Genomic DNA, 26,856 nt, shown 5'->3' with positions numbered 1-26,856 from the left:
CTGGCTCGCATGCACACACAAGGATGCACCACTGGAAAACAGGCAGGCAGGACAGACTGTGTGCGTGTTCCCCGCCAGTCCTACCTGGATCCCTCCCTTTGACCCTTCTCCCAACCATCCTGTACCAATTATTGTGCAACCCCCAAATTCCCTGGCGCAATCCGCAGATTCCCCCACCCCAGGAAGCCCTTCATCCCCGTCGCTGTGCTCACCTCTCTGGAGGGTTTCTGCTGCTGGACCCCCATGGGGAGGTCGCCACAGCGGCAAAGGTGTGATGGTTTAGGGGTCCGCGGGGGTCAGCTGAGGGCAGCACCGCCTCATTCCCCCGGTCGCTCTGTTAATTTGCGTCATCCTTACGCAGCCACCCCTGGAGGACGGGCTCAGGGACGCGGCAGGGGAGGTGCAAACGAAGGACGTTCATCACAGCTCTAGGTGAGCGTATCTCTCATTTGAGGTGTCGCGCTTCCGTGCGGCGTAAATACGCGTGAACACACGAGCCCCGCAGCAGCCCCGTCCGTGAAGGTTGTTTGTGACCCGTCCTGACCCCTTAGCAAAGAGCCTGTTGTCAAATAACAGCACCAGATAAATCGGTGTCTGCGAACGCCTGAGCTGAGACCGCCACGCTGGTTACACGGAATGACGCGGCAGCCAGGGAGCACAGGTTGTGCCATCCCAGCCAAACCCCCGACCCCGCGCACGGGAACAGGCACCCGCAGCACATTTCTCCTCTCTAGATGCAGCACAAGTGATCTCATTAGTCCCTAACGAGCCCAGGGCCCCGCTGCGGCAGCTGGACACAAATTTATGTTCAGAGACTTTTCCAGTCCCAAACGGCTGAGATGCCATCCTGGTAAGGGAGACAGCGGGAATCTCATGAGCCTTGCGCTACGGATGGGGAACTAAGGCACCAGGAGGTTTAAGTGACTTAACAGGGATTCAGAGAGGAGGATCTCCGGAGCCCAAGGCTGGAAACATCGCTGGAAGAAGGTCTGATCTTCCAGCGTCCACCTCATCAAAAAGACCAGATGGCCCAAAATGAGAGGTATCGGCACCCACGATGAGCGTTTGTGCTCCAGCGTGTCCCCCGCTCCTCCTCTGCAATCCCGTTTGTCCCCAGCCTGTCGCTGTCCCCTGAGCATCCAGGGGTCTTCTCAGTGGGTTTGTCTCCCATTTCCTTGCTCCTCCTTCTCCTGGGAACTCTGGGTGGCTGCAGGAGGGATGCTGATGGCAAGTGCTGCCCATGCTGGCCGAGGTGACCAGTTGGATCCATCACTGAGGACACTCAGGTCAGGGCTGACTCACATAAGCCGCCCATGGCTCCCTCCATTTTCTGCAGTGAGAGGCACATCTGGAAAGAGTGGGGGGTCCCTGAGCCCCCCGGCACACCCCCAGGGATCGGTCATGCCAGCACCCTTAGCCCTGGCTTCCTCCACCATCCCTGGCACAGCTCAGCCCATGGCCCCAGGGGAGGCCAGAGGAGCTGGGGAGAGGTCTGCAGGGAGGGACCGAGGTGGGTTTGGAAGCACCTTCTGTTTCCGTACATGGGAGACTGACACCGTCAGTGTTGGATGCTCAGATGTCACGTTCAGCTTTCTAGAACGCCGCAGATTGGACACTTCGAAACCACCGCGTGCTGAGATTTACTTCTTTCAGCTTTCTCAAGCTATCCTGCGTGCCGGCGTACGGCTGTGATCACACGGCCAGAGCTTTGCTACTTCACGCCCTGCGGCGCCGGGAGCCACGGGATGGGTTTTCACGGGAGCCCGCGGCTCCCAGCGCCGCAGCGCGCGAAGCCTGGAGCGAACACGGTGAGCTGAGAAATTCACACGAGTTGACCGGGCGCTGCTGGCATTTGCGAAGGAATAAATTGGCTGCTGAGCTCTGAGTTGGGGGAAAAGTTTTGGGAAATTCCCGCGGAAGCGTGACATGGCACTGCAGCGCGTGCAGCCATGGCTGCCTGAGAGGCTCCTGCCTTCGGTCAGGGCTGGGGATGGATTTTGCAAGTGAAAAAGGTATTTGCTGCTGGGTTTTCTTCTTTCCAGTTTTTCTGGAGGAGAGACGTGAGGGGCTGTAGCGCTGGTGGGAGTTGGACGCTCAAGGAGTTGCTTATGAGAGCAGTGTAAATTGTAGCCGTGCGTCCCAGTTCTGCTGGCAGCACTGGGGGGATTTGAGACACATCTGCTGTAAATTTCGGGTAAAAGGGCTTTGGTGGTTTGTAATCTCCTTCTGCAAGGAGTTTGTGTCACAGGTTTGTCTTGGTGAGCGTGTGTCGTCCCTGCCCTGTTCGCGGGGAGCCCAGGACTGCTTCCGATAATCCCTTTGTCTCGTTCTCTGCGTTTCTTTGGGACCGACGAGTGTTTCTCTCCGCAGATCTGTTAATATTACCCAGTGTGCGCTTTTGGAGCTCTCCTGCGCTTTGGCTGAGGGCCTCGCTTAATCCCTGCCTGATCTCCTGGCTCAGAGCGATCACTGCCAGGCGTGTAGGCACGTGGTTCGTGCCAGTGCCACGCTCAGGAGCAGGTGCCCTGTGCCCAAGGCACGGCATGTTGGAAACGCTCTGCAGTGATGGAAAGTCTGAGCCCCCAGACCCCAGGGGCAGATTTAGCCTGGGTGGAGGAGATGGCTCTGCAACCAGCTCCTGAGACTCCAATGCCCTGGGAGCTCTGGAGGGGTGCAGGATATTTAAAGCCAGCGTAGCAAAGCCCTGGGGAGCAGCGCTGCCAGGGACCCTCTGCCTCAAGTGGGTGAACCTGAGCCACCATCCAGTATCCACAAGAATCGCTCTCCTGAGATGATGCCCAAAGAAGAGTCATCCCACCGACCTCCTGGGACAGGCTGAGCAGGAGGGGTTACGTATATTCCCTGTGGTATACCCAGCGGCGGTCTCCTCGCTCTGGGCTGCGGCAGGGAGTTGTTCCCGGGACCACGGACATCAGCGGTGTAGGGTGTGGAGGGGCACTGCTCCCTAAGGAGCTGCGTGCGTGGCAGGACAGTCGCAGTCCCTCCTGCATCCCACAGCCCGGCTCTCCGAGCCTGGGCTCAGCCAGGTCTCCTTCACCGGTGGGGAAGGAAAGTCCTCGCGAGCTGCTTCCAGGTGCTGGGTCCCTGCCGCAGCCCTGGTGCCGGCCGGCCCCTGGCTGCTGTTCCCACCGGCTCCTTGGCTCTCGCACGGCATTAATTCCCGGGGAGCTGGTAGGGGCCGATGTGATGTTCATGCGGGGTGTCAGCGGGTGGCAGCTGCTCTGGCCCCGCTCACAGATGTCTGCGGGGCACACAAGCCCGGCGCAGCTGCCCGCCTGTCCTGTCCGGTTTTATATCTCAGAAAAATGAGGCAATAAATGACCCAGAATGAGATTTTTAAAGCTGAAGGCGACCATGTCAGATGTGGTCCTTTCTGAGGCATTCATGACATCTGTAGCCCAGAGTGACGGCTTTCCCATGGGAGCTGCTCCCGCTGTACCTGGTGGGTGGCTGTACCCCCATGCCCAAACCAGAGCAGCGTGCCAGGCTGAGTGCTAGCAGGCTGGGGCCACCATGCCAGGCCTGTGGACCAGTGCTCGTCCCAGGGTGTGCTGTTCCCAAAGCACAAAGGTCTGCTGGTGTCCCCTCTCCAGGTTGCTCTCCTGATGTAGGCACTGCTCAGATCCTTTTCCGCTGCAGAACCATGGCCTTTCCTCAGCCTCCCAAATTTGCTGTCATCTCTGCTGGGGAGCCAACAAGGGGGTTCATGAACCAGGTTGTTGGTGGACCTGGTCTAGTGGAAGGTGTCTCTGCCCATGGCAGGGGGGTTGGAACTGGATGATCTTGAAGGTCCCTTCCAACCCAAACCATTCTATGATTCTATGATCACTCGCATCAGGGTTTTTCCCAGTGCTGGCCAACAGGGGCGAAGCAAGCCGACAGCCCAGCTCTAAGTGAGCCAGAGCGGTACCTGCGCAGAGAAAAGAGCGTGCTGTGCCGGCGCGGAGCCACGCGGCAGCTCTCGAGTTAAGGCAGAGGTTTGGCAGGACAGCAGACACCCGCCTTTGCAACACACAGCGACGCGCGTCACCGGCACCGAGTCGGCCATAACATTTTCCTGCCATCCAGGCAACAATGGGAGGGGGGGATGGCCTGCAGCGCGGCGCTCCCCATCTCTGTCGCTCCTTTGGCTGTTGCCAACGTGTGTTCGCATGCTCTGTGCAGGGCAGCACTCATTACCACTCCTGGCAGGAGCTGGTGGCAATGAGTGCCGCCCCTGCCGCACTCGCCCGATGCCGGTGGTGGCCCACGGCCGGCGGGGCCGGGCAGGATGCCCGCTGCGAGGATCCAGCAGATCCAGCTCCTCATCTCCTGGCAACGGTCCTTCCGTAGCAACCGCCGAGCCGCCGAGGGGAGCGGGAGGGCTGCGGCCGGGGAGAAGGAAGAGGACGGACCCTCCTAGGTATGTGTGGCTCTGGATGGGTGATGTCTGTTGCTGGACGCTGGATGGGTCCTGCTGGAATCCTCTGTCCGGCACCAGGGCAGCACGGGGATGAGTGCAGGCGCTGGGCTGGTGGAGCTGGGCACCAACGTCTGACTACGGTTCGGGACTGGGTTGTGGCATGGGGATGGTGGGGACGTGGCCAGGTAAACCACGGGGAACTTTGTGCCCCTCTGCAGAGCACAAGGCTGGCACAGGACAGAGCCCCTTCCCGCTGCTTGCAGTGAGGCGTACCGTAGCCCTATAGCGTCCCCCCCAGAGATTTGCTCTAGAAGGTGCCTCTTCATTAGGTCTGTGGTTCCCACCCTTTCTGCCGCTGTCACTCTTCTTTCTCCATCCCTGGCTGCGCTGCGTGCCTGTGGGGTGCAGGATGGCTCCTCACCGTGCTGCAGGCTCAGGCTGCCCCAGCCCGTGCTGCAGTCACCAAAACACGCATGGAGAGCGGGAGCGAGAGCTGCAGCCCGCACCGACATGGGCTGCCGACACACCAACAGTGCACAGGCTCCTGTGGTAGTCATCACGGCCATGGTAGTCGTCACGGCCACTGTATTCATCATGGCCACTGTAGTCATCACGGTCACGGTAGTTGTCACAGCCACTGTATTCATCACTGCCATGGTAGTCATCATGGACACTCTAGTCATCACGGCCACTCTAGTCATCACAGCCATGGTAGTGGTCATGGCCATGGTCATCGTCACGGCCAGGAATGCTGCTTTTTTGTTGTTTTTACTGTAACAACAAATGACATTCACATGAACACAGTGGGCCAATCAGGCACTCGGAGAGTCGCGGCCGGAGAGCGCAGGTGCCAGAGGACGTAGGGAGAAAGCATAGGTGGGTGACGCACCCATGGGTGGGCAGGTGGGAGCAGGAAGGAGTTCAACTGCAGTAGGATCCTGCAGTTTCTGGGCACGGATGTGGTGGGAGAGCAGGGCTGAGCGAGCTCACCCTCTGCCTCACACCCCTCACACCCCTCTGCCTCTACCTCCTTACAAGAAAAGCCCTGCGGAGCCTGGGGAAACTGATGGAGGGGTGAAGGGTGTAAAGAGGCAGTAAGCAATGTCGAGACATCGCTCAGTGCTGCTTTGGGGCTGTTGGACATCTGGCCAGCATTTCTACCAGGAGGGCCCCTGCACTGGCTGTTGCTGCTTTGTCCCACTCTCTGGGGACAACAGGACTTGCCTTTCCCTGGCAAGTGGAGGGAGACACAGCGAGCCCCCAGAGATCCAAAACCTAAGCCCAGGTACTCTGACCATGGGGAGTTTCTTGTTAGGGGTTCTGGTGTCATCCCCAAATGACATGTTTGGTCCAACTCTCTAATCTGAAGAGCCCCATCTGGAGATTTCCAACGAGAAAAGTGACTTTCAGGACCCCTCAGATTTCTTCAAGCTCCCTGCCCATCCCAGGTGAACAGAGTCCTTGTCGGTTTTTGTCCTCACTTTGGTTGTTGAACTATGGATCAGGTCTGCCTGGAGCAGTGAGAGCAGTCAGCTCAGCTTGCGGAATGCAGTCTATCCCACAAATTCAGTGACTTCCCTCCCCTTTTCACCCTCTGGCCCCTCCAAGTCGGAGTGGCAAGGAGCTGATCTCTGTCACTGGCTCAAGCAGAGGCAAAGGCAAGACAGGGTGATGAGGTCCCGTGCCCACGGGTCTCACCTCCGTAGCCAAGTCTTTGCACAGTCCCGTGATGGGGCAGAGCACTCCGGGCAGGGAGAGCTGGAGGCAATCGGATCTGGGGCTGTGGTAGGAAAGACAGCAAAAGAGCGAGGTGTCTCTGGGCTAGTGGCAGCTGACCCAAAACCTTCAATTAGTGCTTGATTGGTGCAGGGGCCCTTGGAGGAAAAGGAATTGATTTTTTCCAAGGAGGGTGGTGAGGCACTGGACCAGGTTGCTCAGAGAAGTTGTGGCTGCCCCATCCCTGGAAGTGTTCAAGGCCAGATTGGATGGGGCTTTGAGCAACCTGGTGTAGTGGAGGAACCATGTAGTAGTAGTGTAGTGTAGTGTAGTTGGAGCAACCATGGCAGAGGGGTTGGAGCTGGATGATCTTGAAGGTCCCTTCCAACCCAAACCGTTCTGTGATTCTATGATTCTATAATTATACTGGAATCTGTCCCTGTATGCAGAGGGACCAGAAAAAAAACCATACTATTCTACTAAATGCATCTGTGTCTGTATGAGATGGGTCCAGGTCTGCCCCAAAGCACAGCCTGCTCTGGGGCAAGTCTTCTCCAGCCTTATCGAGTTGAGCCTCCCCAATGTAGCCATCTCCAGAAAAACTCTGTGAAGAGACTGTAAGGTCTTATGCAGATGGACTGTGTCTTCCCAGACCTGTGGGCAGACGACTGGGAAGAGCCTCTCGTCTCCGTTTTTGGCCTTCGTATGCTGCTGTGTTTAAAAATTTAGCAGCTCTAATTTCAGGCACAGCAGGCAAGTCTCTCCACGATGCAATCAGACTGGCCCAGTTGAACTCGACTCCCGAGAAAACAGCAGGACCTTGGCTTGACTTTGGAGATCCCAGATCCCCGGGGATCCCTGGAATAGTTAGGATGGAGAAGCCCAGGAGGCTGGGCACAGAGGAACAGGGAGCCACACCGGCTGTCGGCTGGTGGCCCGGTCCCCCGCCAGCCCCAGGGGCAAACATGGCACAGCTCCGCAGATGGATCCGCGTCGCTTGGCACGGAGCGGTGGTTGCGGCCAATGTCCTTTCTAACAGCCGGCTGCAAGGAGCGCTGAGCGCAGGTCACACTTCATGGGACGCGGGAGCGGGATCCTGGATTTAGGGATGAAGGTAGAGGAAGCATTAAATGCAAAATCCCAGCGAGGCCGATCCCAAGGGAGCAGAGTCAACCTGCAAATCCCGAGGATGTCAGGCTTGTTCGGACCGTTGAAAGAAAGGGGATGTGACAGCTGCGTGTTGATGTATTACTGGGTAAACGCTGGAGTGGAGAAGAAAGGCAGAGTTCAGCTCAAGGACACAAGAAATGGTGCAAAGTTTGGGGATGTTCAAGCTGGAAATTCAGGCAAAAGCCGAGATCAGCACTGTGGGGAGGTGCTGCAGGGAGAGCAGGGCTCGCTGCGCCCGGGGCTCCTTACAGCTCTCCCTGCAACATGTAACACATGGAGAGAGGGCTCCCTGCCCGTGCCAGGCCTCTCCAAATCACTGCTAAAGCAGCTGCATTTCCTTCTGGGCTCCATGTTTCAGATGGGACACTAAGAAATTGCAGGCAGAAGTTGTTTTCCAGAGCGAGAATTAAGATGGTCGATCTATTTATTATGTTCCAGGCAGGACAAAGAGTGTCATGGTCAGAAATTACAGACAGGATGTTTGGTCCAAGTGGCTCAGGAGAATTGCAGAGGACTGCCAGAGCCTGGGGGTTAGGAGGTGAGGCTGAACATGGCCATAGCTAAGGGTATGATGGCTTCTTCGTAGAACATCCTGGCCCAACCCAGGCTGTGGGCTTATTGCAGGTGCAGATGGGCAGCATCACTCTTCGCTGGGTAAAAACCTGGCTGGATGGCCGAGCCCAGAGCTGTGGTGGATGGAGTTAAATCCAGTTGGTGGCTGGTCCCAAGTGGTGTTCCCCAGGGCTCAGTTCTGGGCCGGTCTGGTTTAATATCTTTGTCAATGATCCGGATGAGGGGATCGAGTGCTCCCTAAGTGAGTCTGCAGACAGCACGAGCTGGGCAGGAGTGTTGATCTGCTCGAGGGTAGGAAGGCTGCAGAGGGATCTGGACAGCTTGGATCAATGAGCCAAGGCCAATTGTCTGAGGGTCAACAAGGCCCAGAGCCGGGTCCTGCACTGGGGTCCCAACGACCCCACGCACCGCTACAGGCTGGCGGGAACGCGGCTGGAAAGCTGCTCGGCAGGAAAAGCCCTGGGAGTGCTGGTTGGCAGTGGCTGGACATGAGCTGGCAGTGTGCCCAGGTGGCCAAGAAGGCCAACAGCATCCTGGCTTGTATCAGAAAAAGCGTGGCCAGCAGGACCAGGGAAGTGCTCGTGCCCCTGTCCTTGGCACTGGTGAGGCGGCACCTGGAATACCGTGTTCGGTTTGGGGCCCCTCGCTGCAAGACAGACATGGAGGTGCTGGAGTGTGTCCAGAGAAGGGCTATGAAGGTGGCGAAGGGTCTGGAGCCCAAGTCTTATGAGGAGTGGCTGAGGGACCTGGGGCTGTTTAGCCTGGAGAAAAGGAGGCTGAGGGGAGACCTTCTCGCTCTCTACAGCTGCCTGAAAGGAGGTTGTAGCCCAGGTGGGTGTTGGTGTCTTTTCCCAAGTAACAAGGTATGGGATGAGAGGAAACGGCCTCAAGTTGTGCCAGGGAAGGTTTAGATTGGATATTAGGAAAAATTTCTTTACTGAAAGAGTGGTCAAGCATTGGAACAGGTTGCCCAGGGAAGTGGTGGAGTCACCATGCCTGGAAGTGTTCAAAAAATGTGTAGGTGTAGCACTTAAGGAGATGGTTTAGTGGGCATGGTGGTATTGGGTTGATGGTTGGACTTGATGGTCTTAGAGGTCCTTTCCAACCTTCATGATTCTACGAGTCTATGATTCTATGATCCTCCAGCCCGGGTCCCATGGGCCCAGGTGTGGGAGCAGAAACAGTCCCTCTGCTCCCACTGGGTCTTCAGATCTTAGACACAGAGGCCATGTTTTGTTTTTGCTGTGTGAATTCAGAGTGGCAATAATAAACTGCAGAAGTAAAGATAATTGCTATTATTATTATTATCATTATTAAGTATTGTGCTGTAGTTAGGATGTTCGATACAAAATGCCAGAAGAGACAGCGCTGACAGCATGGGTGGGTTCACTCTTGAAGCCACGCATGGCAGAAGGGACTAGAAGAACCAGGAGGCTCACCTCAGCATTCATCAGCCATGGAGAGGGCTTGGGGACTTGGCAGGTTCCCCAAGATGTGCCAAACACCAATCTGCCATAGATGTTGGAGAGGCCTGGCCCATGCTTCCATGTCCCACCACCCACCAGTGACTGGCTCCTCTCCCAACCCTCGCACCCTCGCTGCTGGCCAGAGGGAGCAATGCTGCGTCTCTTTGTCGGAGCCCAAAGATCTAACACCAGCCCGTCTGCCCACACGGGCTGCGGAGCTGCAGGTGAGCCAGGGCTTGCCAGCCCCAGTCCCCACTGGACAGCCAGTTGCTCCTGCGACGTTCGCTCACCAGCTCTGCCACGCTGCCTTGGCAAGAGCCGGCTGCGGGTCCCTGCCAGCCGCGGGAACGGGCTCCCCTCGCCTCAGCTTGGGGACCCTCGCTGTCACCCTACGATTCGGGCAGGGACTGAAGGTTCCCCCCGTGTTGCATCAGGCAGCAGAGCTGTGAGAAGTGGAATTTTTCATCCCAAATCTTTTAAGTAGGGGCGGGGGGAGGGAAGCATCTTTTGTTTTTTTAGATCTTCTGGGCAACTCACCTGCCAAACCGAGCGGGTCAAAATCCATTTTATTCTGAAGTCAAAATGCTTTATCTCAATACTTTCCTCCAGGATGCTGCTTTCCTGCAGAGTTTCCTGCCATTTTAGTCTAATTTTATGATATTTATAAAATTTCCTCAAAACTGGAATTGAAAGCTCTTGCTTGGGCCCAAATAAAATTGTTTTGACTTCCCAGGGTGCTTTTAAAAATGTTATTTTTAGCACTTCTTAGCTCTTTTTTCCTGGTTTCTGGGTGTTCACCTGCCCCCTTGACCTCTCCCACTGCAGGAAGAGCTTCTGGGGGTGCCAGGCACCCCTGGGGTGAGCTCCGTGGGTGAGGGGGTCCTCCAAGTGAAGAGCCCAAAGAGACCCTGTGCTCGCGGCTGCGCAATGCCGTTCTGGTGTGCTTCAGCAAACACCAGCATCCGTCTGCTCTGGCAGCGCGTGTTTTCCAGGGAAAGAGGGAAGTCGCTGGATGACTCTGAAGGTCAGGCAGTGCAGGCTGAGGAGAGAGGGTCTTTTGGTGACAAAGCATCAACCTTGGCTTCCTTTTGACAAGGGCATGTAGTGACAGGACAAGAGGCAATGGCTTTAAACTGAAAGAGGGGAGATTTCGATGGGATCTAAGGAAGAAATTTTTTACACTGAGGGTGGTGAGGCACTGGCACAGGTTGCCCAGAGAAGCTGTGGCTGCGCCATCCCTGGAAGTGTTCAAGGCCAGGTTGGATGAGGCTTTGGGCAAGCTGGTGTAGTGGAAGGTGTCCCTGCCCATGGCAGGGGGGTTGGAACTAGAGGATCTTTGAAGATCCCTTCCAACCCAAACTATTCTGTGGTTCTATGGTTCCACCTCGGTCCTCTCCAGGGCAGCTCTCAGGGATGTCCTTTGCATGCGCTCCTGCAGGTCCCCTTCCTTTGCCTTTTCTTCCATGGGAACTGCTGAGCTCCCCACTCCCCATCCCGCGGCATTCACCATTTCGGTGGTCTGTCTCTGTCTGTGCAAACAACAGGGCTCATCTTCTTCCTCCCTTTCTGCTGTAGCTTTCCTCTCTCTCCTGTATTTCTACAACATTCCCTGTTCTGCCCTCCGCCCCACCTCCTCCGCTTCCGTCCGCCCTCCAACTCCTGAGCACACGGACTAATTGCCGGGGACAGATCCACTGACTCACAGACCCCGCAATGTTCAACAGGAAGAACAGAGTAACTGGGGTGACCTGCCCGATTTGCCTGTCTGGCATCTCCTGGCCCATCCATCCTTTGTGTTTACCAGGCATCTAAAATAAAGAGTCATGTTAATATGTCTCTTCCTCCCAGGAGTGTTGGGAGGATTAATTAGTTAATGTTTGTGCAGTGCTTTGAAGATAAGTGCCAAGCGGGATGATGATAGGAGGAGAAATGGATTCTTTCATCTTGTCTTCTTCCTTTTTCCCGGGGGCTAGCACCGACAGCCGCTGTGCCGTTCCTTGGCTGGGTCACCTGGTGGCGTGGGGATAGCGCTACCTCTCGCAGCACACCAGGGCGAGGAGACAGCATGTGAGCCGAAATCACCAATGGGGAGTCAATCAAAGAGCAGAGAGAAGGTGGCCAGCTGAAGAAAGCAGCAGGGTTCAGCTCTGGGGCGGGGTTTGGGCACACAACCACATGCCATAGCCCTGGTAGGTTGCCACCAGCTTAGGCTAGCTCACTGGGTGGGAACTGTGCCTGGGATGTCTCTGGATTGGGTGGGTAGGGGGATCACAGCACGGCCCCCTGGCACAGACCCTGGCTCATTCACTCCCAGCAAGTTTGCTACAAACTGGCTCAGTGGAGACATCCACCCTTTGGGCACAGAGGGCAAGGAGAACCCTCCCCGATGACTCAGGCCAGGAGGGCATTTGACATTTCTCAGGCAAGCAGGGAGTCAATGTCCTACTGCAGATAGCCTCACATGGCTCTGATTCTCCCAAAACCAAGGGAACCTCCCACTAGCATTCCCATCAGGGAACAAGCCATCCTTGTCCCACCGTGAATGTCCCATCCAAGAGGTCTCTCTGTCACTGGGGGTCTTACCACCATCCAGGATGGGTTTCCACGTCCCAGCCTCCCCGCTCTACTGGTCAGTCTGGTCTCCTGGTTCTTCCTTGGTTCTCCAGCTCAAGAGGTTTGGTTTTGCTCTAAGCCTGCCTTTCTCGTAAAACCCATGCAGCACAGACGAGGATGAAGGGCTGAGTAGGAGACATGACCCCCTCACTTTTTGACTGGCACGTCGGGAGAGCTGGTCCAAGGTATTTCTGCCAAGTGGGCCCCTTCCCAGGAGCTAGAGATAGCATGTGCCCAAAACGTAGGACAACGCTGTTCTCTGGGCTCCCGCTCCTAAGGGGTGGTTTGGGTCTGATGCGGTGGTCAGGAGGGCTGGAACGAGAGTGGACACTTCTGGGACAGATGTTTTCTGAGTGTGGTTGGGTCTTGTTAAAACTCTGCTTTTGGACACGGTGGCCATTTTCCATGACAGTGCCAGGATGCTTATTATAATTTTTAGCAAAATCTCTGTCTGGAATGGCCAACGTTCTTCACTTCCCAAAACCACATTTTCTTATGGAAATCTGAGCATGATTTTCTCATGGAAAGAATGAGATTTTCTTGTGTGAAATGGTAGCGCAGAAAAGTGTTTTGTGTTTCACCCACAGAGCCCTCTTCTTTATTCCAAACTATGAAAAAGGGAAACAAACTCCACTTGTTTAATCTGATTTCTTTCAGTCATCCATGCCAGCTGCCCCCAAACTCCCCCAGTTCTGGGGAGGATCACAGCAGCTATTCCCGTCCCAGAGCAATACAAGGGAATTTCCCTACCCAAGTAGGACAAGTCCAGCATGTTGGGCTGAAGGACTGAAATTTCAGGCTAGAGAATTCCCACCAGCCATGCCCTAGCCCCAGCTCCGTCTCGTTGTACATCAATAGTGGATGAGCTCCGGCTTTGTCTGGGCTGGGAATACATGTTGTAGCTAGCGATGTTAATTAAGCCGTAACTAGACTGATGGAGATTTATTTTCCGGGCTGCTTGCTAGAAACCGGTTATACACATCTGGGAAATTGAAAATTGACCTCCTGCTCATTTCCTGTCTTCTCCAGAGCAGCGGTTAATGACTGCGGTGGCCCGCAATGCGATGGGGTAGGCTCCTCCACGCAGCGCTCCCTTGGGGATGCCCAGGCAGGCCTGGCAGGAAGCATCTCTCCAGCCTGGCTCTGGAGCCTGGTCCTCATCTCCCTCCAACCCGGATCTTCATCCAAGCCATCAACCCTAAAACTGTCTGGGAGTGGCCTGGAGTGGCCTCCCAGTGCTACTTCCTCGTCTTCCTCCCGTTCCCAGCCTGCACAACTCTGGGGAGAGGGAGGCTGCTCATGGGTGTGGAGATCTTTAACCCTGGAAAAGGGGGGATGTAGTCAGCATGGGGGGCAGAGAGGGCAGCACTGGGCTCAGCTCAGCACTCAGGGCATGCAGCACTGCCTTCCTGGGAGCTCTTCCCACAGCAGGCACCACAGGAGCTGTCACTGGGCAGGGTTCAAAAGACTGCAGGTCTCTCCCGGTCTCCATCACTGACCTTCCCTATCCCATGCTTCAGTTTCCCCTGAGTGACAGTGATGGCTTGAGTGAGGGTGATGGGTTTTCGCACTCAACAGAACCAGTGGCTCCGGTTCATACTGGATGCTCCGTTTTTCCAGACCTGTGCAACACAAACGGCTCCTTGACACATTTCCCCCACCTGGCTTCGCACACCATGCTCGAGACCTGCATGGACCTAACGGGGCTCTGCTGGGCCACCCTGGGGAACTGCCCCATCTGTGGGGCTGGGTGGGCTGCAAGCCCTGGGACCAGCCCTCGCCCCTCACTGCTCCTTGTTTGCAAGAAGACAGATGATGCCAAAGGGGTCCAGGCTAGGGGAGAAACAGCAGCTGCCTGGAAAAACACCAAAGGGCTTTCCAGCCTGTCCAGCTCAGCGCTGGGGCTCCGGGCTCCATCTGCTCCGTCTCAGCCAGCAGCCTTGGCCAGCAGTGGGGGGGAGGTCTTCATGGGGAGGGGGGAGAACCATTCCCCTTGAGGTACTCTTAACCCTTCAGTTTTGGGTGACCTGTAAACAAAGCCCGCAGCCCACGCGCGATCTCCCGGTTAGTGCCAAAAAAACAGCGCAGCGGTCGCCCGTGATGCTTTTATAATCCGCTTTCTTTGAGATGACTGTTCCCACAAGAAAGGGAGGGGGAGGCATGATTAATTTTCATTAGCCTTGTAAATAATAAGCTCGTTTCCGCTAGTCTTGCCCTGTAATTAGGGCTCTGGTGCCAGGACCCTGCAGCAGGAAGCTGAGATTTGCTGGTGACTCATAGGAAGCCAGGACAGCCTGGACATCCCACTCTGGGCCAGGAGAAGGAAAGTGGCTGGAGGTCCCCTCAGAGAGATAAAGCAAGGTTCCCCTCACTCTGGAGAGGAAGGGAGCAAGAGCCAGAGGTCCTCTGAGGGGAAAGGGAAAAGCCCACCCAAAGGAAGTGTAGGCTGAGGTTTGCACATCTTCATTATACAAATGAAAACGAAAGCAAAACTTCTGGCTCAGGGCTGGCAGCGTCTGCCCCAATAGCTGGATGTTGAATATGGATGTAGGAGCGTCTCAGGAGGAGTTCAACGACGTGGAGTTGAGGTGGGGAAGGAGCACCTGGGTATTTGAATTGATCCTGGGGCCAAACGACCTACAGCCACCAGCGGCCAAGTGCACGGCTGGTGTCCAAGGCACCGCGGCAGTACCTGCCCTTGAACCACGGAGGGGACATGGCTCTGCAGCTGAGGCCACCACCATGTCTCCGTGAGAGGGACCACACAGCGGTCAGTTTTTAATCTGAAAATGCTGGTTTGATACATTTTAAAGAAAAAGTGGTATTTTACAGCAAAGAGATTGAACAATTTAAAAAACTCAAACCCACCCAAAATTATAGACCCCAAAGAAATGGTCATGCTGACCTCAAAACACTTTTCTTATGCCGATTCCTTGAGAAAATGAAATAAAAATTTAATTGCAGGAAAGACTGAAAGAAGCAACTCAGAATTTCCTAAGATTAGCCAGAAACTGAAAAATTTCTGTGTATGCAGCTCCCCCACCCCGGTCTCTGGAAGCTCTACCATCTGCAGCGTGACCTTCCCTTCTCAAAGCTCCTGTGGACGAGGTGACCCTCACTGGAGAAAGGAAGGACATGTCCCATGAGCTCCTCCAAAGAGGCTGGATGCGAGGTAGACCTCAAACCCAGCTTGACTGTGCTCATGCTGTGAAGACCAGGGCTGGAGCCTAGCACAGGCGTGTGGAGCCCATGGCACAGAGGTTTGCACAGAGAAGGTCCTGGTCATGCCACGTCACACCGCTTGTGCAGGATCATGGCAGAGCTGCAGGGAAACAGCCTCGTCCGGAGCAACTTTCTCTTCTGCTGGTTGCTGCCCCAGCCCTAAGCTGCCTGGTCCCTGCCCTACCCCAGGCACCCAGGGCACGGCAAAGGAGCATGGCCTGGGACACGATGTCCTTCATCGCAATGTCCCCAACTCAACACTTTCCTTCCCACAGGACGAGGCTTGGCCCTACCCTACCGTAAACCCTATGCCAAGCAGTGGTGCCACGCTCACCACAAACTCTTCTGTTCTACCTCTCACCAGGGAACATATATTTCACTTCCACTCCAATTTTGCTTTTCCATCATTTTACCTTGGTTGCATTATACCCTCCCTTGCTGCAGGCTGGATCCGATACCTCCGTGTGCCCCAAAATGCCTGCCCATCGGAATGTGTTGGGACACAGGGGTTTGGCTTAGCCTGAGACAGAAGTGGCAAGTGAACGACTCTCTGGCAGTATGCGGCAGTGCACAGCTCATTCCCTTCACCCAACGTATTGTTATGGCTTGGAACCAGACCTCGTATCTGAGCACCATGTGTCCCAGTTCCATCGCTCCCCAGGGCAGAGGTTGCAGGATATTAGGCCAGAGCAGAGGTGACACAGTCACCTTAACAGAGGTGTGCAGGGAACTGCGGTTGGAGAATGTAGTGACTTCTAGGAGGGCAGCACTGGTTTTATTGGAAGGGGCTGATGGATGATCACTTCTCACCACGCAGCAGCACTCAGAGAGCACGCGGGTGACAGAGCGGGTGTCACGTTAAGACACGATGTTGGGTCGATAGAGGACAGAGAGAAGGACTACCTCAAGCCCTTCTCAATTTGACCAGCCTACCAGCTTCCCAAGACAGATGAGACCCTTGTACCCGACCCGCCTGCCACACCCCGGTTAAGGAGAAGGGGGGTTTTCTCGAACCCTTCACAATTTGACCAGTCCGTCCAGCTCATGCTGGCAGCATCACTGGGACAAATCCCTCTGGGCAGCCCACTGAGTTGGAGGGTGTTCGTCTGACCTATCCAGGGACCCTCACGGGCAGCGCACTGGGCCAAATCCCTCATATCCCCGGTACCAGTTGGTGAAGTTTCCGGATACTGATGTTTACAGATGACAAATTTTATTACTTGTGCTCGTGGCAGGATACAGATTCGAAGACAGCTGGTGATAGGGTCTGACTGTGAAAACAAAAACCATCAGTGGTGATTGTCACTAGCTGCAAGGTGTTAGTAACTAAGCGCCCGTAACACAGAGCTCTTCTCACCCAACGGGTGTCCCTGTGGGGGAACAAGAGAGGTCCAGCCCGTCGACCGATCCCAGACATTCTGATGGAGACCTTCCCCCAACAGCCCCTTCTCTTTAGCCATTTTTATAGTGTTTTTTACTTTCAGGTGGAGCTTGAGTGACTGTAGTCATACGTACCTTTGTCAGGATTGGTGTAAATTTTCCTCGTTTTATTTTAAAGGTGTAAACTAGAAGAATTTCAGGGCACATGCTCAGTGGGGGCTGGTCGCAGCCCAGAGGTGGGTAGCTTTTGGAATGGAGGCGTGTTTTGGTTTTCTAATGATATTATAGTGAGCAAAGTTCATCTAAAGGACAAGAATTTTGCAACCAGTTAAACATTAACATGCCCAAATTGCCCAGGTAAATGCCTGGCTAGGTCTTGGCATCCTAACTCCGTTCACCACCATTGTTGAGGCAACAGTTGTGATCCATCTTCCTTGCCAGCTGTGCGGTTCCCTTTGCCAGCCATTCTCTATCCCTGGTAACAGGGATGAGCCGTGGTACCTTCGTATCACTCTGCTCCCCATTCCAAGGATGTTCTGTTTGGCCAGGGCAGGCCTTGTCCATGCCAACCACATTCTGTTCCTGGGAGCAGCAACTGTGTCTCGCCTCAAAGCTGCTTTAATATTACAGCTCTTGAGCTGAACTTTGGGGAACGGTGTTCTTCCATTCCCCCTATTTTTGGTTATTTTTCCACAGGGGGTATCAGCGGTAGAGGCAGGAGTGCCCACAGTCGGTCTTGCCCCGCAGTGTGGGATGGTGCTGAGCCCATCCCGCCCAGGGCACCTGCACAGTGTCGGGAGGCTCATGGCTGAGCAGCAGCACTTTGTTTTGGCCCAAAAAATTCACAGGGGAAGAAATAGAGGGGCACTCATGGGGCTGAGATCTGGGAAACTGCACAGCCCAAAGACGGGAACTACTGCTTTGGCTCCTCTTCTCCCTTACACAAGTACAAAGCATCATGGAAAGTGGTCAAGGTGGGATCCTTTTTCCATGGGCAAAATTCACCTGTGGAACTCGTTGCCACAAGATACCAGAAGCACAAAGCTGAGGAAGTTTCAAAAGTCAAAAAAAAAAGGCTGAAAGGGATGTTGCTGAAGAGAATGTCTCTGCCTACAGGAAGGGAAAGCCAGTATTTAGGTTCTCTGGAAAATGAAATTTCCAGGATATCACCAGCATGGGGCACCTCCAGGAACGCCTCCATCCCAGCAGCACACACGTAACCCCTCCTTGGGCTTCCATTACCTCTGTGAGATGCTCAAAGCTCTGTGCAAGTTGTCCTGCCCAGCTCAGGCAGCCTGGGAGGTGAACTGCAAAGCCAGGCACAGGCCACTGATGAAGGGCACATCTTCTCCAATTTCAACGTACAAGAAGGCAACAGCCAGTTGTGGCTGAACACTACCGGAGTCAGGAAAAGAGTCATCCTGGGTTGGAGTGACCACCTGTTTTCCAGCCACCCGAAGTCTGAGAGCAGCAAGTGGCTTCTCTGCTGGTGTGGGCCAGGGACGAAGAGGACCTATGCCATGCTCCGCACGTGAGCCCAGTCCTACAGCCTCCATGGGAGGAACCTCCTGCGAAGAACTGAGACACAGCCCCTTCTGGGAACGGTGTTTTCCCAACCCAGTAGCTGCAGCGAAAACCCTTCTTGAAAGAGCTGTTTGCTAAAGAAAAAACAATTGGTGCGCTAATTAAAAGTGACTGATTAAAGGACTGAAAGGAAATTACTTGTTCTTGTTAAAGGCAGGCACCTGCAGAGCTCTCCTTGCTCTCGGAGCGACAGCATCATCCACACCACGGAGAGGACCCGGCTGCTCAGCAGCGGCGGGCACGCGAAGCAGCCCTGATCGGCGCAGCACATCCTCTCATCCAGTGCCAACCTGCAGCCACCAGCCCAGTGCGTCCCGCGCAGCCGTGGCACATCGATGGACCGCGAGGCAGTGCCAGCGGCGGCTGTCAGTGTGACAGCGGGCAGCGCAGTGTGGCATGGCATGGCACAGCACGGCGAGCATCGCGGGCCGTGGGCCAGGCAGGTCAAACGCACCGCGATCCACTCCCAACCAGGCGACCCGAGCAGCACCACAGGCAGGGGGTCTATGCCCACACACATGCCCCCCGCTCACTCCGGGCTGGCTGTTCTCTTCTACCACCATTGTGGTCTGCCCTTGCTTGGGTTTGCCCCAGACAGCTTCTCAATGCTCTTCATCTTTTCCATCTCTTGTAAAGATGCAGCTGGTGGCCACATCGGAGCAGAGCTCAGCCGAGAAGCACAGAGCAGAGTCCCACCCCAGGAAGGTCCCAGTGTTCCTGCCTTGGTGACACCCAGTTAGGTGATGGGTATTTTGCCAGATGTTGTGCCAGGAGCTTTGCCAGAGCACTCAACAGCACAGGGGGTTGCCAGAGCCAGTGAAGGGACAAGGCTGAGGGTGTCTCAGCAGAAGCTACACAAGTGTGGGGCTTTCTGACACGAGTGGTGTGTGGCAGCCCCAGTTTAGGGAGTTTTTGCTGAGATTTTGAGAGGCCATATCAGGTTGTGTTCAGCCCCAGATGGAGATGCTGCTTTTTATCTCGTGTTAGGCTGAGCAGATGAGCCGTGTCAGGGAGGGGGAGCAAGGAGCAGTGGCAAGGACGGATCATTCGGGTCTCCTTCGCCACGGGAGGGTGGGTCTGCCTCCCGTGGGGCTCAGTGAGTGCAGTCAGGACACGGGCACTTTGCAGCTGGAAATCCCTTCAGACCCCAGCCAGGAAAGCCCCCTCGGTTCCCTGGGCGAGGGGAGCAGGGAGAACGGACACTGCGGAGCCATGGGCTGGGACAGGCTGGGCAGCAGAGGAGGTGGCTCCTAGCCAGGTTCTCTGGCCTTCTCGGCACTCTGTAACCACATTTCAGCTCTGGCTGGCTGTCCCACCTGCGCGGTCAAACTCTGTGACCTCTGGCTTCGTGTGAGTGGCCGAAGGTTAAAACAAGAGCCATCAGTGACAGGGAGCATGTGCCAACCCGTGGCTGAGTGTAAGCGCAGCTGTAGGCACAGGGCAATCTGCTCTTCTTTGGCTTTGCGTCAATGTGCCTCTGTCCTTTCCACAGTCATAGAATCATAGAATCATGGAATGGTTTGGGTTGGAAGGGACCTCAAAGATCATCTAGTCCCAACCCCCCTGCCATGGGCAGGGACACCCTCCACTACACCAGGTTGCTCAAAGCCTCATCTAACCTGGCCTTGAACACTGCCAGGGATGAAGCAGCCGCAACTTCTCTGGGCAACCTGTGCCAGTGCCTCACCACCCTCAATGTAAAAAATTTCTTCCTTAGATCTAATCAAAGTCTATCCTTTTTCAGTTTAAAGCCATTAAGTCACTCATAACCTTCTTAGAAAACCTCTTCGGAGTGCACGGCCACCACTGCAGTCCATGTCCTGCCGAGGCTTGGGCTGTAGCCAGCAAGTCTGCGGTGCCCTAAGCCTTCCCTGCAGCCCCCCGAGGGGTTTCACCTCATCCTCTCTCCCCTGGCTCGAGCCTGGTCTTGCCACACTGGTGAGGAGCTCATGCAGATCCCTTTCTCAGCCTGGTCCATCAGCAAGGGGCCAGAGGCAGCTGCTTGTTTCCCTGATGTTACTGTTCACACCTTCCTTGCAGGTCAGTCAGGTGGTAGCTTGGAAGGAACATCAAGTTTCTTGGAAGCGATGCTGTCCAGATGCCAGAGCATCACCAGTGATGTTCTCCTGTAGGGCCGGACACTCTCTCCCCTGGTCTCAACTCAGGCTTTAGGGGAGGAAAAAACCTGTAGGAAAAGTGGAAACTATCACGGGAAAGCATCCACCACATGAGAAGGGCTGAGAGCCTACCACTGGCATTGAGGTGCTGTCTGGAGGATGGGCAGGTCAGCAGCGGTCACCTGGGGCAGTGCCAGGCTCCCAGGAGAGAGCCAACAGGCCAGGCAAGCGCAGCCAATGTTCCTCCTCCTGCACCCTGAGCCCAGCTGTACCTGCAGCCGTGCTCTTCCCAGCCCTGCACAGCCTTCCTGCCACGCTGTGGGCTGCGTCCTCAAGCAGGGAGCCCATCCGAGGAGCGATGGGCAGGGAGATCCCAGACCTCCCACTGCAACTGGGCTGGAGCAGAGGAGTTCCCTGCTGCCGTACCTGGCCCGATAGAGGGTCGGGCATTTGCTCCCTCCTGTCCATGGCACTGAGTGGTACTGGGATGACTGGTGCTGTTCTGTGTCTGTGGTACTGCCAGTGCTGTTTCTAAGAAAAAAAAATAAAGCCGTAAATCTGGCCTGTCTCCTGGAAGACATGAAATCAGGGGCCTTGAACTTGTGCACGTGTGCCATTCATCACAGTGCCCCAAACCAGCAGTACCGTCACTTTTGGAAAGGTGATAGCAGTCAAGAAAGAAATCCCTGAATTTGTTTATCCTTCAGGTCTCAGAACCACGTTTGAACTAAACATCTTGGGAAAAACCTCCCAGGTGACTTGAACTTTTGCCCATGATGAAGACAGCACTGCTACACTCAGCAGAGCATCCTTCCTTTAATGGCCAATTGCTCTTGTTTGTTGAAAATAAAACCTTTCTTTGCTCTGGTCTAGACTGAACCACCTTCAGCTGCCTGTCCCGGGATGCACGTGGAGCTGCGGTGCTGAAGAGCCCTCTGTCATCAGCCTTTGAGGGGCTGGTGGTCTGCAGCTGGGTTGCTTGTGTTCCTGGTGTCTCCCAATGTGTCTAAGCCACATTGTGCAGTCCTGGTGGCTCTTCTCTAAACCATCTCCAGTTTATCAACATCTTCCCAGATACCGAGCTGCCAGAAAAGGACCTCTTTTCTAGTGAGATGCTGTCCATGCCACACACAGCCCCTGCTTCTATTGCCCTGTCCTTCACTGATCAATACAGAGCCTCATTTGAACCATCGTTTTGTGCAGATGTCTCATGTCCAGCCTCTTAGCCACCATGTCACTCGAGTCCATCTTGGGGTGATACTGGGATACAGTTCTCAGTGCAAGTCTCTCCCTTGAAGTTCCTCATAAGAAGCAACCTCTTTTCCATGTCCATCACAAAGACGCCTGCAGAGCCGCTGCCAGGCCCACCAGGATGAGCTGGTGAGTTGTGGAAGGCCCCGTACGTTCTGCACCTTCTGCTTCCTCTGCTAGGACACAGATCCGTAAGCTTTACAGGTAGACGTGACTCCAAAAGCTGCCCTTGCCCGCCCTGACCTTCCGTGTTCCTCTTTGCGCCCTCGTTCCTCCCTAAAGGTGCTGGTTTTAACATTTGCTGATTTTAACACCCCAATTATGTGACTCAGCCAGATTTTGGAAGCACAACTAGGTCGAATCCGTGTCCATACATGAGCAGGGCATTATCCAGGCTCCCTGGCATCCATGTGACGGCAATTAAAGAATTTCTTCTCTTCAAGTCCCTTGCTGTCTGGACCAGTTTTATTCACACCATCATAATGTCATGCTAACGAAGGCTCCTCAGTCCCTCCCGCTTGCCCTTCTCCTTCATGTTTTGTATCCTACTGGGTCTGTCCCACACCCTCCTTGCCGCCATGCCCTCAGAGGAAGGTCTTCCATCATGAACAGCATCTCCTGGACCACTGCACCACACCGGACCCTGCCAGCTCACACCCTCACACTGCCAGCTGGGCACTGCAGAGGCACGCAGGAACCCAGCAGAGCCTCCAGCATGTCCTGCCCCACCGTGGCCTTCCAGATGCCTGGGAGCTCTTACCTGTGAGGTGCTACCCAGACTTGGGGACACCCAGTGTGGTCTGGGCCTCGAGGAAGGATATTTAATTTAGTAAATTGATGAAACAAAATTTGATGTAAGATCTGACCAGAAGGGAGGGTGGTATTTCTTTCAAATGAAACAGATTTCGGTCACTCAAACTCATTCTCACCGAAGTCTTTCTCCTTCATGTACTCACAAGCTCCAAGGCTTATGTCCAGGAGGTCTTGCCAGGTTCACCTGTGTACAAAATTAAAGATGAGTGCTGCTGTTGGGTCCCCGCTACGTCCCTGAGGTTCCTCTTAGTTTGCAACACTGTGGGTTTTGGATTGGCCTTTTACACCCTCTCGGAGTCAGCGGTCATGATGGGTGGATCTTTTGCCTCAGCCTCTTGCGTACTTCAACTTCCATAAACCTCAGGCGGGATTAGTGCACATGGTCTTTGCGTCCCGGGAACCTTCCTGTTGGGGGAGCAAGGAACGTGCAACGTGCTGTAACCTCGTTTCCCTCCTCCCGTGACCCGAACACGACTCTTCTGCTGACAAGTCATCAGCGCAGGGGCCTTTGCAGAGCAAAGCCTCTGGGCTCAGAGAGCGAAACGTGTTCCTCACGGCTCAGCAGGACTTTGCTGCTCTTCCCACCTTTGCTTGATTGTTTCCCCAGTGCTTTCACACACGTATTTTTCCATTCGTACCTCCTTCAGAAGAATCTTAATACTGGCTACAAATCTCTTCACTTTGGAACAGCCATACCTCATCCATGCTCTCCAGAGCATCCTTTTTTCCTTTCTTGAATGTGAGCTCTCAAATCAGGCCATGAGCATCCTTCATACGAAATTTAATTCTTTCTGGGAGACCCAAAGGAGCTCAGTGTATTTGTTTTATCCAGAGGAATGGCTATGAGATTAGAGCTACAAGAACACACACATATTTATTTTCATTATTCCCGTTGCTGGATTTGCACAGAATGATGCCATGGCCTATTTCATAGAGGAGAGCAGGTCAGAGGTTCGTAATGACTTAGACCTGAATTTACAGTCTATAAATGTAAGTATTAGAAAGAACTTGAGTTAGGGATGGTAGCAGGAGGAGGAGAACATGGAACATCATCTTCGATAGTGCTCACCATCACTGGGAGCCCGCATGCCTGGCTGCACTCTTCACCCATTTCTTACCGCCCCTGTGCTCGACCCACTCATCCCTTCCATCCCTGCTCATCCCTTCCATCCCTGTAGACATGCTTGCAGGGTCTTCACTGGGGCTCACAGCCTTCCTCCCCTACCAGAGCTCTGGATCTGACCCGAGGCCAGCTGCAAAACAGAGAAACCCCAGCAGGTCACTTTGATGGTCCCCTGACATGAGGACTTTATTTCTTCCCAAGTTTAACAAGAAGCAGACATGGGCAGTTTGCTGAGGCTCTTTCCAGTTTGGAAGGGAAGCAGAAAGTCCCTGCAGCAGGGGAGGGACCGGCCAGGAGGGACCTCTCTTCCTCACACAGACACAGCCCAAAATGCCGCTTTTTGAGCGTGTAACATTTCAAGGGATTTTCACTAAAACTAAATCCCAGCACCATCTGCACCTTCCCAGGAATGCCTACCATGAGTGCTCTGCTTGTCTTGCTCTGCTCAGGTTGTGGCCCCAGGAGTGGCTGTGCCTTCCACTGCTTGGTTGTGACTGAAACCCTCACCAGCTCCATCTGGAGACGCCGGCAGGCAGTGGGATCCTTTGTTCAGAGTTGCCTGTTTCTGTCCCTTAGCTGCAGTCATCTCTGAGGTGGCAATGACAGCGATCGTGAACGGCGGATCAGGCGCTTCAAGGTTCTCCAGCCACACTTCAAGGCCAACACAACCACGTGGGCTACAAGAAGGGCAGGTTGTGGCCCTCCTCTCCTAGACCAAGGCTCAGAGAAGCAATAATCACACCCTCATTCCCCAGTGAGGTCTGACTGCAGAGCATCTGAGGGCCTGGGTCACCAAAAGCGTCTGGACTCATGCAGGGAAGGGAGATCAGTTCATGAGCAGGACAGCCCGGAGCAAACAGCAGCACGGGAGCATGCAGACCACCCTGGCAGGACCCTCGGCAGCTTCCTCGAGCATCCTGCCTCTTTGTCACCTGGAAGCTCAGGGACCCCAGCTTGCCCCCTGCTCCCCACCATTCCCCTCAGTCTCCAAACCACTCACCTGAGGTTACATCACGGCGATGTGTGTCCTTCCACGCATCGTCTTCTGTCCCACCCGCTCCGCACCGCAGCCATGACGTGAGCGAGCTGCTCCTGAGAATGGGCAAGAGAGGGGGACGGTGGAGGTGGATCGCTGGTGGTTAACGTAACACAGTTGTGCTGGTGGCACAGCCATTCATTTGCATTTCCTTGGGGCGTTGATGCTGAGATTAATTAAAGGTAATTACAGAGCACTGCTTTCTCAGTGCAACAGTGGCATGCAAAGACAAAAGCTCTATTACAGACAAAAATGTTTCTTCCTCCAGAGCTTCAATGGCATCTTTTACTTTGAGAAATCCGCTGGATGGGGGGGGGGCGTGGAGCCCAGGCACGGCTCCTCCTGCCCCTCAGAACCACCCTGTGCCAAGGGGTCCCAGGATGGGCACTGTTGCTAGAGGCACTCTGGGATACCATGGGAGCACTGGTGACAGACACAGACGTGATGGGTGACGGCAGCACTGAAGAGACAACTTCCAGCACAAGTAGCTGCTGGGGCGATGCAGGATGCTGGGCACCTGTGGTGGGTACTGGAGCACCCAGGATGGGTGCTGAGAGCATTGCTAGGAGATGCTGGTGATTTTCCTGATGGACGTTAGTGGCTCTAGTGACACATAGCGTTACCCTTCCTAACAGTGCTAGTGGCATTACAGCAGGTGTCCTGGTTTTGACTGGGACAGAGTTAGTTTGTCTTTTGGGCAGCCACAAGGGCTGTGGTTTGGGTTTAGTCTGGGATTTGTTGTGAGCAGAATGTCGATAGTGCACTGATGGTTACAGCTGGTGCTGGGACATCAAGGACCTTCCAGCTTCCCGTGTTTTTGCCGGTGTGCAGGAGCACAACAGGCTGGGGGGGCATGGCTGGGACAAAGGGCCCTCAACTGCCTTTGTGATTTGAACTTAGACTTAGGATTGAGGGCCAGATTGGCCAGTGAAGTATTCCGCATCATGCAGTGTCATGCACAGTATAAAGATGAGGGTTAACTGGAAAAAAGGGCTTTTGCTCTTCCAGGGCTCTCGCTCTCGGAGTGCTGTCTCTCGCTCTCCTGTTCGGGCCTTTCACTCGTCCGGGATTGCGGTGTTGGGACTTATCTGTTTTGGGATCGTTAGTCCGGGACAGGATGGGCCTCGGTCAAGGAGTGGTGAGCAATGACACTGTGCATCACTTGCTTGTATATACTTATCATTTTATTAGTAGTAACAGTATTAAATTGCTCTTATCTCAACCCATGGGTCTCTTTCCCTTTTCCCCTTTCATTCTATTCCCCATCCCCAGGGAATGGGGATGGGGGAGCGCGCGGCTGCATGGCATTTAGTTGCCGGCCGGGCTAAACCACGAGAGCAGGAGGGCAATAGCTTTGCTGCTGGGTCCTGGGCAGATGGGTGCTGCTGCTGTGGATGGCTGCAGGTAGCACTGGCCATGGATACTGGCTGTGCTAACAGCTGTCACAGGCTCCTCACATCTGGATCACCAGCTCAGACGTGACTCAGCTCACAAGTGGCTGAAACTCACTTTTCATGTGGAGAGAGGTGTGCAAGGGTTGGATGGTGTCAACGCAATGCTGCACGGCCATCTGCAGCACCCAGACCCATCATACCCGGTCTTGTCACGTTCACACACCATTATATTTAGTGCTGGGAGCAGTGGCCTATTGGCAGCACCTGCAACCTCATTGACATCTCTGAGGTCGGGAATGTCCAAGTTTGGCATGTGGAACCGTCCCTTGTCTTCAAGAGCTGATGCCTCCAAAACACAGGCCTCCTTGGCATGGTGGAAGCATGTTTGCTGCACCTCCTGGATAGAGCGTCTGTCTCTGGTTTTCACAGCTGGGTGCCCATCAGCAGCAAGAAACTCAAAAAACAAGTGTTTTGGTGTAGAAGACAGGTGAGCTCTAGGGACAGACATGGGTATCCTCTCTAAACCACAGCTGTCTCCTGCTTGGCTTTCCCAGGGCAACTGCCTTTCCTTTAACTGTTTCCTCTGCGTTGTTGAGGTACAAATGACACAGAGATAGTGGGAAGGTAGAGAGGGTTTGTACCGGATTTAGGAGGGCAGTCTTCTGATCTTTCTATGCTTTCCATTCTTCTGTCTGTTGGGATGTCTACGATTCTGTCCCTCTGCTCTCCTGAGACCCCCCTGCAGTGCTGCATTCAGCTCTGGAGTCCCGAACATCAGAACTGCATGGAGCTGTTGGAGCAGGTCCAGAGGAGGCCACCAAGATGACCCAAGGGCTGAAGCACCTCTGCTATGGAGACAGGCTGAGAGAGTTGGGGCTGTTCAGCCTGGAGAAGAGAAGGCTCCAGGGAGACCTTCTAGCAGCCTTGCAGTACCTAAAGGGGCTACAAGAAAGCTGGAGAGGGGCTTTGGACATG

The sequence above is a fragment of the Tauraco erythrolophus genome, chromosome 18 (genome assembly GCF_009769465.1).
Source record: "Tauraco erythrolophus isolate bTauEry1 chromosome 18, bTauEry1.pri, whole genome shotgun sequence".
Lineage (NCBI taxonomy): Eukaryota > Metazoa > Chordata > Aves > Musophagiformes > Musophagidae > Tauraco > Tauraco erythrolophus.
Note: the sequence above shows the minus strand (reverse complement) of the source record.